We start from the raw sequence: 15,726 nt of genomic DNA, 5'->3' as shown, positions 1-15,726 counted from the left end.
GAGGAGAAGCTCCCGGTGGGCCCTCCGCCTTTGGGTGTAACGTAGAACACCTCCCTCTGAATGGTTTACCTTGCCGGGGAAGTAAGACCGGTAGCGGAATCAAGGCTTGGGAGAGAGCTGTTGATTTATAGATGGAGCTTCAACCCCTCGCCTTCCGCGGGCTGAGCTTTTTAACGTGGGGATCTCCTGTGGCCACCTCTGTTAAAGAGTCCCGGGTCTTGGGGCAGGGGAACTTCATCTTCTGGGGATGATCTCTATAATTTCATCAATTATATGCTGTGTATCCTCAAGAGGACTTAACAAAGGCGTAAAGGTGATTACAACCTGCTTTTTCACAGCGGCCAAATCTGCAGTTATTTGTGAAGATGAAGATTTGATTGTGCTGAAGAAGCCAAAGAACTGGCAAACGTGTGCCTCTGAGGCTGGACCCAGCCCATCGCTCTGGCTCCATCCCAGTCAATTCCTTAAAATCACTGTGGTTATTTACATTATTTAGCCTGTGCATCCAGCAACAGAAATGCACTGGGAAAAGTGTGTCATTCACAATTCCTGTTACCTCTGCAAGTTTCTGCATAGACCACCATAGTAGAGTTTCTCTTTTTACTCCGTACCATGCTCTAGGACATACTTAATGTAGACAGTTTATGCTGTTTCCATGAGTGTTTGGGGGGAAAAGCACATCTTGAAGAACCAAAAAGAAAATATCTTAAGAACTGGCTCTTAAAGAGAAAATACATTTTTGCCTATATAATGTCTTGCAGTGCATAAATAAAGAACAAATTGGGTAAGGCCATCGGTGATTCTAATATACTGCTGCTAATACAGAACTTTTCTGTCATTTTTAAAATTTTCTCTTAAAAACAACCCCGCCCTGAGCTTTCTCTATCAGAAATAAAATTCAGGTGCCCACAAGAAATCTTACGGAGTCATTTTTAAATCGGTTCTTCAGGTAAACACACAGATAAGGTTTTGATACTCGAAATTTTTTTCCTGCTAATGTGATCCATTTGTAGGGAGCAAAGAAAAAAAGAAAATTTCTCACTGAACAGCACTGCAAGGTGACAAAGGAAGTGGCCCAAAATACAACTCCTTTTCCAAAACATGTATGTTAGTATCTCTAAATATGAAGCAATAGAGATGTGTCTCCCCAGTTTATGTAGGCTGCAACCCAATTCTGAAAAAAGGCGAGAGGTTTTAGTAATTCCAAGCCAGCCTTTTTGAAAAACAAAGGATGGGAAGATGAAAAGAAGGATGAGGAACCAGAGGGATGGTAAAGTTTTCAAATCTAGCATCAAAATTGCTCTTTACGTGAATGACAAAGTACTGACTTTGTATTTTCCTTTCTAGACCTTAGGTATTTGCTTCTTTCTATTCTACAGATTTCTAAAGACAAAAATTTAAGATGAAGAAGTTGGTCTAGTTCTTCAGAATGAAATCTCCTTCCAGCAGTACTCTGGAAATCTTAAATCTGGCCCTCCCTAAAGAAAGCACAGCTGTAAAGATCCTGAGGTAAATACAGTGAACTCCATTCTATCTTCCTTAGATTAAATGCATCCTATGCAGCAGAAAGAAAGTCTTAAACAACTGGCTATACGTTACTTTCTTTGGAAGGCCAGAAGTAACAAACCAAACCCATTTCTCATGAGTCTTGAAGCCATTAAACAGACATCACTATGAACTGAATCTAAAAATCAATTATTTTAAGTCAGAACAGTCCTCTCAAAACTTTGTCTCAAATGTCTGTGACTTATTTCTGGTAGGCGGAATAATTCTTCAGCAGTACAGATCAGTCGTGAACTATTCTGAGCCTACAGTAAAGAGTACATTTTCCTTCCCGTGAGACACCGTTGTTTTGGTTTCTTCTGCCTCTGGATAGACTTTAGCATTTGCTTTTCATTAACGCAAAAATTAGATGGCACAGGTTGAACATGGAAATAGCTCAAAACCAAAAAAAGAAAAAGTTCTAGAATTAAGTGGGTATGTTGGTCACGGAAACATAAAGCAAGATAGCTGACCAGCCTAGATTCCCTGCTATTAGCAGACAAAGATCACACGCTATTATTAATTCTTCTGCTTGGAATGCTATGGAAATGCCTATTGTAGTCATTAACATACAGCAGTCATAAAAGGATGGTAGCCTCATCAAGGAAGACATAAAAGATAACCAGTAGAGACAGACATTCAATCCTACCTTTGTCTCTTTGGCCACTGCTGAGATAAATGAGCCAAAGTTGATAAACTCAGTAGTGGAAAATTGTTGCCAGATAGCAAGTGGAGTATCTGGTATGTATGGTAATCTCAGATACCCACGGGATGCTCCCTAGTCAGTTGGGGTTAGGGAAAACCAAATGCTTGGTGTGTCATGCAGATATTACATACTAGCCCATGAGAAAAATACATAAGAAGGTGTGAAACTTTAGGTATACTGTATGCATACTCCAACAGAACTAGGAGCAGATTCCAATGCAAGATGAGACCCATTGGATAATGAAAGCGTTCCTTTTAGAGGAGCTACCCCAGTAGAAGGAACAGATACAGATATGGATTTTTCCATGAAGCAGAACAAAGATTTTTATAACTGGCAACAAGAGCCCTTAAGTACATCAAACCTAAATGTACCAAATACCAGAAGTGCGTTGAGCAAAAAAAATTCTGACCCTGAGATTTCTCAGCCAAGTATGCTAAACTGGCTTAGAAGAAAGCGATAAATAAAATATTGCTAGATACACTGGTGCCAAATGGAATTTTCTTGAGTGAAAACACACGCAGGTTTATATAGTATCACAGCTCTCTGCACTGAAGATTTTCTCTGCAAGTAGCAAAGGACAGTATCACTAGTGTGCAGTTGCAATACTTGGCAATGCAGTACTGGTGCTAAGGGCTTGACACCTTTAGGCTAGCTCAAGTTCAGAAGAGCCTCCTGAGCGATTAGTTGTCTTTTCTTTAACTGGTAACTGAGTTATGCTGAAGCACTGGTTTTAAATTATTCTTGTGCCTCCTGTGGGAATAGAGATCATTGCCTGCATTGCAACAATCTCTGGTGAGACCCGAGACACAGCTGCTGGTCTCACTGCTGAGTAGGATCTTTTCAACCCACTTGGGGTAGGATATCACCACACTTAGGAGTTCTGCCAGCCTGTGCTTGTGAGATTGATGCTGAAACTTTCTCTTTTCACCTCTTATTCTTTGAATCAGATGTAGTCCTTCTCCCTGAAATTTTGGGGAATTTTCCTAATTTACAAGACTGTTTCCTGGACAACAGTAAGATAGGATAAGATTTTTCCTAAATAACTGAAGTGGCTGTTTGGTGTGCCATTTATGGAAATTACTCCTCCATACAGTTAACAAGCTTCAGAACACAGAAGCAGAAGATCAGCCAGATCCCAGTGCTGACTATGCTTTCTAACCTGGTTTGTTTGCAATACAAAGGGTTGACTTGTTTGTTTTGGTCTTTTTGACAGAGGAAGAGAAAACTGTTTTCAAAAGGAGATGAAATATTTACATTAAGTCCCTTAATACTGGTAGAAAACTACCCAAATATGAAGGGCATTGAGATCCCAGCTGTCTGCCAGGAAGTGACAGAAGGGACTGAGTAGCACTAATAACATTGCCCTGCCCCTTATGTAACAGGCAAAAAAAAAAAAAAAATTATAAGGATGTTTGAGACGTTGTCAGGCTCCAAAAGGACGCTCCTGAGGAAGTTCTTGTTGTGTACGTAAACATGGGATCCCAACCGTACTCCAAAAGGTGAAGTTATTTTTAAAATCCAGTTATTTATACTTGATAAAACTAATGAGACCGATCCATCATTCAGAGTTGTGCACAGTGGTTTTGGAAATGTTGCCGGTTTTTAAAATGATACCTTACATAACAGCAGAAGTCTAGCTGTACCCGATGCGTATTCACTTTGACGAGGCACAGGTCATTACACAAACTGAAACGTAAAGGAGAATCAGGATAATTTTTTTTATAGTTATGAGCATACTGTGTCATTACATATTTTTCTAGTTATGTTCCTACTGAATGGAAAATTTATACGTTCCATTAAAGGGACACACAGGCACAGTCTTGCCCTTAGTCTGGGAGTATTCAAATTTGTAAGAGATTGGGAAGGACAAAGCGAGGTATGAAACACCAGTCAGACGTTTTTACTTTCTGGACCAAAAGAAGGGTCCAGAAAGTAGGGAAGGTTGCTCTTGCATTTCCCTCTCACAGAGAAGAGCTGAATTTTGTGAAGCTAGGCTAAATACGCTTAGATACAGAAAACCGTATATGAAATTGCATTCCCATATTATTACCAGCTCCTGGCAAGCACAGGTTTTGCCCCAGACTTTCTACCAGAAACTGTACATTGTGTAGTAGAGCTAAGAGAGAAGTAAGTAATTGCAATTCCTGATGGGATATCACTTTTCAGAAATTATACCCCCAGAACCAAGAAAACTATTAAAGAAAAGTTGGTATTTTTGAAAAAGAAATGAAACCTGATGTATTTTGGTAGTTGTCTTGGTGAAAAACGTACCAGAAATAGATTTGTTTACAAAACAGTTTCTACATGCAGAAGCCTGAAGAAAGCAAGGCTGCCTTGTGCCATGTTTACAGGCCATGAAAAAAGAATACAAACATGGACTCTCCCTCCAAGGCTCTCCATCACTCTGTGATGCCCATCTCCTCTGCTCACTTTTTAAATTTTCAAAGAAAAGACTTTCATAGTTTTTTACAGTGCCATCTCTCACATTCAGAAGGAACTCCTGTAAAAACTCCTGTAAGAACGCCTTCGAAATCTTTCAAAATTCACCTCTAAACTGTCTTGTTCCAAGATGCCTACCAAAAACCTGACGATAGTCAAGCTGTTTGTGTGCTATGACCACTGCCCAGCACGTTGACCAAAACTGCAAACTTGTTTCCTGATAATTTCCAATCTGTCTGGATGAATAGATTATTCTAAACTTACAGCGCCAAAAAACACAGGCACCTTTCCCACAAACATGGCTCCCTCGTTAATATGCAGTAGAGAGAACAGAAAAAGCGTTGCAATTTTAATGGCTGGAGAGGGGTGTTACTTACTTATTTTCCTATCACATGAACACAAGGTGGTGCTAATGCTCCTGTCACCAGTGCTGATTCTCCACTTCCCCAGTAAGCCTTACTTGAGTGATGGTAGCTGATGTGTAGCTGGTGTACCAGATATTTCATTTTCCTTAAATTAATCATAAGAAATAATATCCATTAAGATAAAATATTTCATTTAAAATCCAACTCTTGTTTTTTGTTTTGATAAACTGAAAAGAAAAATCCATTTCCAATTGATAGAGAGAAATATTTTCTTCATTGTTTTGGTTTGAACCCTAGAACCCTCCAAACAGACCTGTCGTATCGTCAGCTTCCCTTCAAGACCCAAATAAAAATGAATTCTAGGTCAAGAAATAAAAGGAACAAAGTCTTAAGAGCATCCATATTTTCTCAGTTCTTAAAAAAGAATTAAAAAAAAAATCACACAAAATGAACATGTGAAATATATAAATAAGTACACTTCCAGATAATTGAAAAGAGCTGGAGATGGGGAAAGATCAGTTTAAATGCTTTCCTGCTCTTAGGGGGAAGTCCTTTGTTACTTCAGAGAGGTGCATCTAAACTAGAAGATTTAAGAAAACCTTTTAATAAGAAAGATGACTGTTAAAAATGATTGTTGAAAAATATTCAATGAAAATGTTTATTCTTGAATATGAATACATGCTAAAAGAGGTTTGAGTCTATCAGCTTGCCCATTAGAGTGGAACTAAGGTAAAGTGCTTGTGAAGAGAGATTAAACTTCCAAATAGCAAGGGTCATTTCTATCCTAAATAAAATAATAGTAAAACTTCTCATTGCATTGAAAGCTGACACTGAAGAAGATAAGGAACATAAAAAAATAAAGGCACATTTCATAGAGTATTTTGGATCCATTGTTTCATCAACCTCATGGTTAGCCTACAGTGCAACTTATTGCATAGGAAAGAAATCATAATAAGGATCTTTTTTAAATATAGTATATAAAGAGATGAAGGCCCTTCTTCCGTATTTCTCTTCAGGTTCATCTGATAATTACATAATTACTGGGCTAGAGAGAAATTCTGACTCACAGTGCAGTGCAATATTTTTTGAGGCATTCAAAAGTGATCATGCTTTATGAAGGATCATCTACCCAACCCACTTCTCCCTTATCCTGTTCCCTTTTATTACATAATACTCCCCTACGTTCCTGCTGCTTTTCTTCTTTCTTGTATTTTTGCTGATCTCTGTTGCTCATGTATTTACTTTTCCCTTAGGCAAATATACAAAACCAAGACCTAAATAGCTTAATCTCTTCAGCTTAATTAGACACGAAAGTAACTCTGGCCTCATTAAGAAATGTCCTAAAGCAACAGGTAAAATGGAGTCAGAAGTATGAAATCTCATCCAAAGATCAGCTTGTCAGTCCTAGTTGTTAAAGGAGCCTGGGATATAGCTACTGTAGAGAAGAGGAAAAACTAAATGCTTAGTATAAATCTCAGTGGAAGAGATGACTAATTAGAGATAATTATACACAGATTTCTTGCATTAAAAGTGCTTTAAAACATAAACATTCAAATTTTACTTAGGCTCCCAAGTGCCTCCTAGGAGGCAAGCTTGCAAAAAATGTCTTTTAAATGATGTCAAACTCTTTTAAACCAAGTGATTTTTAAGAGGCATTTCACTGAAAATTGTGATGCCCTGAATTTTGTTGTTCACCTTCAGTTTAGTAAGAAACTGCAATAAAATTTATAGCCTAAGTTAGTATCCTAATTGCCCTATAACAAAGGTAACCAAAAGTCATGCAGTACTGATTTGCTACTGTTCACTAGCAACTTCAAAACCTGTACCCAAAATTCACTTGATAGGAAGACATTGAACTGTCTTCAGAACTGAGGTCGAAACTGCCAGAATATTGATAAGGGACATAAAAAAGGTGCTGTGCTAAAAAGATACCGTCTATGAGATAAAAGAAAAAAACCAAACCAAAACCTTACGGCACCATGTATAAAAGGGCACATTTCTGGAGTATTTGTGGAAAATTCTGAAAGTCAGTGTAAAAAATTGTCTTAGATATCTTCATCCCTTAGTAGTACTTACACTGGAGCAAATAGAGAATTTCAAATTTTTTAAAATGGAACTCCATTTTTCTTTCAGTTTTATATTTTTTACCAAAATCTATCACATCACTCCCACAAAATCTTCAGGTCAATAATATACTGTGAAACTGGTTAATGTACTTTTTTTGAGATAGTAACTTAAGACACTGCAATTCAAAGCACAAATGTTTTTGAGGTTTTGCATAGTTATCATGCAGGTGTTCAGGAAAATCTGTATATACTTATTTAGTCAAGATTCATTGAGAAGAAGTGCCAGTTTTTCATCTTTTAAAATACTGTCAGGTCATACAGTGCGTTTTGGAGAAATAGGAGCACACAACATTCGTCCATTCATCCATGTAGTTACCTGTCAGATTCTTTATCTTATTATTGCACATTCATGTCAGAAGAACATTTAATGTCTTTATTAACAACCTGAACAACTGGCAAGAGCGCACACTCGGCACGCTTGTGGATAATACCAAGTTGCGGTGAGCGGTCCATGCACAGACCAGGGCTCCCAGGAGCCTTATGAAGTTCACTAAAGGATAACACAAAGTCCCGTATGCCAATGCAGTGGTGTCATGCACCCGTACAGTACAGGGCCAAGGCAGAGAAAGCAGCAAACACCTGGGGATCCTGATGAGCAAACTGAACGAGAGTTAGCAAATTGTCCCCGCAGGAAAGGCCAAGAGCAGGCCAACTGGTACCCAGCAGGCAGAGGGAAGCCATCCTGTGCCCCTCTACAGTGCTTCTGAGGCCGTATGGTTTCGAGCACCCCAGCACAAAACAGACATCAACCTTCTGGGGTGAGTTCAGCAAGATGGGACAGGACAAAAGGGACATTGGAACATGAGAAAGTCCAAATAGATATTAGGAGAAATTTTTCACCATAGGGTCATCAAATATTAGAACAGGTTGCCTGGACAGGTTATGGGTTCTCCATCTTTGGGAATATTCAAACTTGAAAGGACCAAGCTCCAAGTGGAGGTTAGACCAAACATTTCTTAAGATCCCTTCCAACTTCAGTTATTGTAGAATTCTATGATAGATCGCCTTTTTCATTACACCAAAAGAAAACAGGGTAAAAATACTTGCATATGAAACCTTCACAATCACTATATTTATAACAAGCTTTTCTGGGCAACTTTAAACCAAAACCAAACGTTTCAGTTGTTTCAACCCATTCTTCCAATGAGATAATAGTCCTGAACAGCCACAGAAAATACAAAAATTTTCTCAGCACTTCACTTGAACTTCAAAAATTTTATATTCTTCTTTGAGTTTATATCATCATCGCCCTTCCAGTGAATTACTGTCTTCTAGTTAGGGTCACTGCTATCAGCATACATTGAGAGAGATCAGCCATTCTGAGTAGGCAAAGAATTAAAATATGTAATTGGTCATAACAATAATGAATGTTTAATCTCTGTGAAAAGTTTTAAAAGGAGCAGTTTCTTAAGTATACAAATCTCAGTTTTATAACTAGAATTGGTACTTTACTACTAGCCAGCTCACTAGTTTGAAGCTAATAATAGCACATGTACAAGGCTAATATTCTCACTATTTATCTTGTTTTCATTTGCTTACCATCAGAACACTGTGGCAGTGATGGTGGGGATAGAGAGTCAACTGAAGCAAGGAGTGTGAACACCCACAATCATAGAAAACACACTGCAATGAAAATAAATACTGCAGGGGGCTATATAAAAGTCAGGAAAAAGCAATGAATTTGCAAGATTTGTCATGGCAGTAAAAAGCGAAATAAGAAAAATATTGTGGCCACATTTGTTCTACAAGTGTTTCTGAAGCAGAAAAGCATTTTTTAGAGGCAGTCTTCAAGACAGAACGGAATTGGACAGCTATTATTTATCAGACATACAATATTAATCTGTAATTTGAAGGTGTCTGAGTCTTACAGTGTTACAGCATATAGACAAATACAGAAATATTCTGGTAATTATTAATTCAGTTTGGGGGTGCCAGCTGCAGAAGACTGGCTCCCCCATTCCTTAGTACATTTTTAACTAAAAGTAATGTGACGAAAGTGTTAGTATTCAAGGCTGCTAGTTCTTCTCTGCTAATTTACATTTATATTCTTAATGTCTAGATTGAGCCTTGGGAAATTTAAAACTCTATTTCATTAATGCTAACTTCTACAGAAATCCCAATATGCACAGAAGTTCCTAGATTGCAAGGCTAGTTAGATGAGAATGCAGAAGCTAAACATAATTGCTGGGTGGTTATGATAGTTAAATATGTACTGTCAGTTTTGACTTTTGAAATCCCTGTAGACATAAACCCACTGTTCTAAAAGTTAAAAATACGAAGTAACAGAGTACTGGATTAAAATATCTTTAAAACAAGTGTTTTGAGTTTAAACTCTCATTTGCAGATATGTTTTAAACTGTTACAGCATAACAACACTGTGCTTGGTTTTTTCAGGAGAAGTTTCTGTGAAGCATTAGGTAATTTAATCTCTCTCTTTTTTGTTTGGCTTTTGAATAGATGGCAAGTTACAAATACAAGTGCAGCCATTTTAACAGTCCAGACTGGGTCGTGTTCTGGCAGGCTTGTGTGAAGTGCTGCAGTTTTACCATGCTCATGCAGCATTAACGTGCACCCATTTACTGGCTGTCATCAGCTCTGTGCAGAAGGTTCTGATGCAACATTTTTCTTTTAAAATAACCCACTTAGAGATCTGGACACAAAAATCTTGGTCACCTGCAGAAATCCCTCCATACAGACACATATACACATACATATGTAAACATGCCTTTCAGTGCCCCAAGTTTGTCTAAACTGGCTATGTAACTTTTTTCCTGCAAAGCTGAACATCACCTGGTTTCATACCAAACAAAATGAGGAATAGAAAGCAGAGTAAAGGCATACCGAATCTACATGTCTAATTAGGCAATAACTGGCTCAGGATGAATAAGACTTGTTGATGTTGTTATACACCGATTTAGCGCCTTAGGTCTGCCTGCAATTTCTGCCAGGCACGTTACTCCAAAACTTAAGTTCTGACCTGCCTCAACCCTATGGAACCTACATACTGCATATCCATTCAAAAATAATTAAAGCATGTTTGCTTTCAGTGATCAGAAAATTCTGCTTTGGTCTAGTCCATATCCATCTTGCACAGGTAAGACTGCACCAGCATGAGACTGTAGAGAATCAGATGTAGAATAAATAAATTAAACGTGACTATAAAATATGCACAGGGCATTTATGTAAAACCATATTTTCTGCAAGGTAATCTCTTATGGAATTTATAGTACAGTATATCACCAAAGAGAGAAACTGGAGAAAAGGTTAATAGCTGGACTAATTATAAATCCAGATATATAATTCAGCCTCCTAAACAGCATCATGCCCTTGTGGTTTAAGAAAGAAGTTATAAGGGAAATACTCTTTTGGAACCTATTGGTCTTTTCTGTAATATTTATGAGTATACTAGCATTTACTTCATTATTTATAGGTTTCTGACATGCATCTCATTTGTTTGATATATAATTTTTATCAGTAATACTTTGTAGACAAGCAAATACTTCAAGAAATCAGAATATAATATAAATCTGCAATAGCCTTTGGGAAAATGTATTAAGTATGTAAACCTGACTAAATAATGCGTGGAGATATGGGACAGTATGTTAAACTCACAATTTTGCTATAGCAGAGGTAAATTTTAACATTTGTGTTATTCATCCTAACTGCAAAATCTATAATTTTAATTTTCACTATATAGCAATGGATATGAAACACAGTCATTTTTATGCAAATGAGAACTAAAATACCATAGAGTTCCCTCATGCTCCTTTAACCTAAGGCTTCTTTATGTGGTTTGTGTATTGGATGGGAAGAGGAGAATCAGTTTGAAATAATCCACCATAATATTTGGTATAAAAAACTAATGACTGGCTGAAAGGTCTGTTTATAAATGAGTGAATTATGTGCAATTTAGCTGTTTGCAAATTGGTAAGGGCACACACACACACACACACATATATATATAAAACAGGAAGCTGTAACGTAGTGTAGTATTATTTCTAAACATCTAGTCTACAAATGGAATGTACATACAGTAAAGCAGCTCTGATAGCTTTGAATTATAGAATTTGGGGTGATGGGGCTTTAAGCCTATATACTATTTAAAAGAGACTAATATCTGTCTGTGGAAATGCATAGGAAAGGTTTCAGGTGTGAGAATAAATCAGATATGCCAATCTAAGTAGAAAAATGTAGAAATACTATGAGTCGTGAGTAAAAATAATAATGAGATATAGGTCCAGTTGAAAGATAAACAGAAAAGTGCAGTAATACTCCTTGAAACTGTGCTTTGCAGTACAACATAGCTAAACAGTATGTATCTGACCAAATTTTTACAGCTTTTTACTTTCAAATGTGACTGGAAAAGACTTCAAAAACCAACCCAACAAACCCAAATTTTGCCACAGTTGATAATCTTACACAGGCCTCCTATAAACACAAGCACTAAATCTTTAACTCATTACCTCTTTCCTTGTTAGAGGCTAAATGATACTTCTTTCTGTTGTAAGAGGAATGAAGAGTATGCATTTTCTGAGCTGCTGAAGCTTGTTATTGAAATTAAGCTTTATGACACTGCTGTTTTCCATACTTGGACCCAGTCTATTGGATTTGTGTGGCTGCTTCCAGAAATAAGAAGGGCAAATGTCAATGCATTTTCAAAAGCAAAGGCAAGGAACAGGTTGTTAAATGGGCTGAGATAAGCAATCTCCTAGAAAGGACACCTACCAAAAGTAGTATGCGGAAGAGCTTGTCCTAATGTGCTCCTCCGTTTCTGTGACAGTACAGTCCAAGCTCCTTTCCTTTTCCATTTCATACCTTTGCATCTCTGTGGTTTCCAGTAAGATTGATTCCTTTAAAAAGGCTGGATGGCAAGGAACATATCAACCCCTTCACTCATCTTTAAATAAAAGAATGTGTATTTCAGTGTTTATGAAGTAGTGAGGAAGTACTGCCTCTATTTTCCAAAGAATTCTTGTCAATTTTCCTTTCCACATGTTATAAACCATATTGATGTGAATGCCTTCTGAAGTTACTCAGTCAAAAAAGTAATTCATTTCAGCAGAACGATTTCTGAGGCACATCACTGCCCTGTAGACTTTCATCAGATTCCTTTCTTCACATGAAAAATGAGTACATTTCTAAACTGCAATTTTAAATATTGAATAAGGCTACTGATATCAAGAAGTTTGATTATTCAAGACGTGAGCTTACAAAGTGGTGAATGCTATTATTATCAAGGTACAGAGCAAGAGTGTGCAGCCTTTTCTATGTAGCATGCAGCGCTTTGGAGGATTGGACCCTAAAGAAAGAGGATTAACAGTTTATAGAAATTAATGTGGAGAGACGGAAGCCAAGATATTATGTAAGCCCAATATCTGGCCTTTTAGATTATTTAGATATCTTCATTTAGAAAGATATATTTAATTTATATTAAAAATGCATTCAAGCGTAGATCAATAGACCTTTTTCAGTTTAGTCGTGTATTGCATCTATTTCATAGTGTTCATATTCCCTTCGATCAAGGAGTTGGCAGCTCTGGATATTTAACACTTCATTAACACACAGTATTAGCGTATAATAACAAGAGGTTATACCGACAACAATATGCACTTTGTAATTTGGCAACATTCATTTAGAATTAGCAACAGAGGGTCAGCTAGGAAGTAATTACGTTAAAAACAGCATGGCAGTGAAAACCAGAATTTTTCTACTTTATTAATAACTTAATGTATATACTTTAAGGTCCTGAAGAGCTTATTTGTTAGCTCTGCATGTTCCCATGACTGCAATGAAAGAAGACAACTGAAATTAGATACATGATTACAACCCTAGGTGTCTCTGTGGTTTGTCAGTATTCTACTGTGTGCTAATCCTAGAGGGGAAAAAAAAAAAGTTTAGTTCTGCATCCAGTTGGTTTTCCAGTCAAGTTTTTCTCTTTGGAAGTCAAGTGAAATTCTGATGGGGAATGGGCACATATTTGTCTTTCTGCCATATATGTATCATCTTGGAATATTAATGTTTCCCCTACAAAATATGCCATATTTGTTGAGCACTTTGATAAATGACAAGTGCATTTGTTTGTGAATTACGATCTTTGTTCTGTAAGCTGATTTTAACATACTTAATATGTGCTTTGATTCTTACAGCTCTTTATCTTGCTTCTTGATTTCGATAGTTTTCTCTTCAAGGAGTACAGGCTTTCAGATGGACATTTTGCTGTTTTGCCTAGGGTATTCCGATTCATCTTATTCTAGTGTGTTGTCATGAATCGAAAATTTATTTTCTTTTCATCAAGAGCTTTCTCTTTCCATGAGGTATAATTTTATTTACTTTTTTCTTTTGCCCTTTCTTTCTGGTTCTTTTTGATAATTCATTTAAAGGAAGCAACATTTTATTTAATGCTGTTGTAAACCATCACTGAATGTATTACTACAGTATAAATTATTCCTCTTCTGTGAAACACTAGAGAAATTGTAATCATAGAAATTCTGTAAAGCCAATGGAATAACTTGATTGAATGAGAGAAAACAATATCCTCTCATTTCACTACTCTAGATCCTACTAATTAGGTAACAACACATCAGTAAGCACTGACGAGACTAGCTTGCAGGTGAGTAATTAAGGGCCAATAGAGAGTAGGTAAATCTCTGAAAACCTCATCTTAAATTGTTTGTCCGGGCTGTTGATGCTGGAGAATACTTGGAACCAGATGTTCCATGGATTACAGTAACACTGGTTTTAGTAAACCTCCCTTCCTTTCTGCTGTCCTTCAGAATCTCTTGCATTACAATTTCCAGATACTTAACAGAAATCAGTAATCGCTTTGCTCAGCTTCGAAGCCTGACATTTCAAGTATAAGATCAAAATACATTTTAGGACACAGTGGAAGACTCAAAACTTTTTCCTCTGAGGTGGTATTAGTATTGCAGCCTTTAATCAGCAGCATCTCAACCCCTTATTCTGTCTTCTGTAATTTGTAATATAAAATGTATTATGTGCACATATGCTTCCTCTGTAAAGAATTATTTTCCGCACTGAAAGGATAAGAAAGAAGGAAATGTTCCACAAATATGATAAAATTCCCAATTTACGTTGGAAAATACAGCCGTTCAGAATCTATTGTGTTGGGTAGAGGTAAAAAATTAGTTAACTTTCTCTGGTTCCAGGCAGAAAGCATATTCTTTTCCCAAGCTGCACTGGCAACCTTAAGGGAGTCATTCATAACTGCTTTATACAGAAAAAACCTAATTGATGAATGTGGGGAAAGGAGAAAAACTCTATGGTTAAATAAAGGATTAATGTATTTGCATGATAACTATACATTAAGATTTTAAAACGCAAACATAAAACCTTGATTTGCATTTCAGATCAGTAACATGTCAGGCACGGCTTTAAAATCAGCTGATGACATATATGTATTTTTAATGAAAGAATGTTACAAAAAGATGCAGAAAATCTTAATGAGCGGAATAATAGAAAAGATGAAATTCAAGCAAAATTTTCTTTGGCCCCTTTTACCTGTACACTAACACATGTACAGAAGCCAAGAGATGAAAATTCCAAGAAAATAAATATAAAAATGGGAGGACCATATCTTACAAAATGAGGATATTGTCAAAAGGTAATAGGAAATAAGGCCATTCGCAGTGAATACTTGAACACACGAAGAATAAAATATAACTAACAGAAAATACAGTTGTAATAAGTGTTTTTTAAAATAGGATCCGTAAAGGGATAGCAAGATAACTATTAATGTAAGAATAGCTGTATGTCTTAAAGGTCTGTGATGGATGAAGAGTAGTTACAGACACGCTGTTCAATGAGCACCCAGCTTTCACCAGCCTTGTGAGACAGGACCCTTACAAATGTGACAGCTACTACACTTTATATTGCATTAAGAATAGAGAATTAAAAGGAAAAATTAAGACCACTGTTTCCTTATACATTGTTAGAAGAACAGCGTTCTCAGGTTAAAAGGGTGTTAATATGCATGACAGGGACCCTAATTAAGATTTCTATTTCTTATACAATGTTATTCTGCCCCAAAGCATTGTCCATTTCATTCTTACTTTAGAAACACCGATCTTTAAACTTTTACCAAATTCCAACCCTTCACATTAGGCAGTAGTAGGAATTCTTTGGTACTATTACGCTTTATGTGGAGTTGCTTTAATTTGCGTAGCTGAGAAAGCAAGCCGCTCTGCAAAATGGTTCCTTAAATAACACTGTGGCATTTTATATCTTCCCACAATGATTCCAGATTACACTCCTTTATTGTAAAAAACAAAAACAAAAACAAAACAACAAAAAACCCATGGTGCCTGCTTATCAGGGCCAAAATTAATTTTGAGGTCCAAAGATCAAGCTCTCAATACACCTTAATCCAGTCAAAGATTCTCGAGTAAGAAAAGGACATAATTTATTCTTTTATAGTCCCACCATTTAAAATTGTATCACCAATTTAATCTACCCTGAAGGAACACTATTAAGAAGGAAATATTTTATAATGAAAAAGTTTAGGATAGGGTCTGGATTTCTCTGTTACTAG

Source organism: Egretta garzetta, unplaced genomic scaffold, assembly GCF_000687185.1.
Source record: "Egretta garzetta isolate BGI_Z169 unplaced genomic scaffold, ASM68718v1 scaffold411, whole genome shotgun sequence".
Classification (NCBI taxonomy): domain Eukaryota; kingdom Metazoa; phylum Chordata; class Aves; order Pelecaniformes; family Ardeidae; genus Egretta; species Egretta garzetta.
This window is presented reverse-complemented; position numbering follows the sequence as displayed.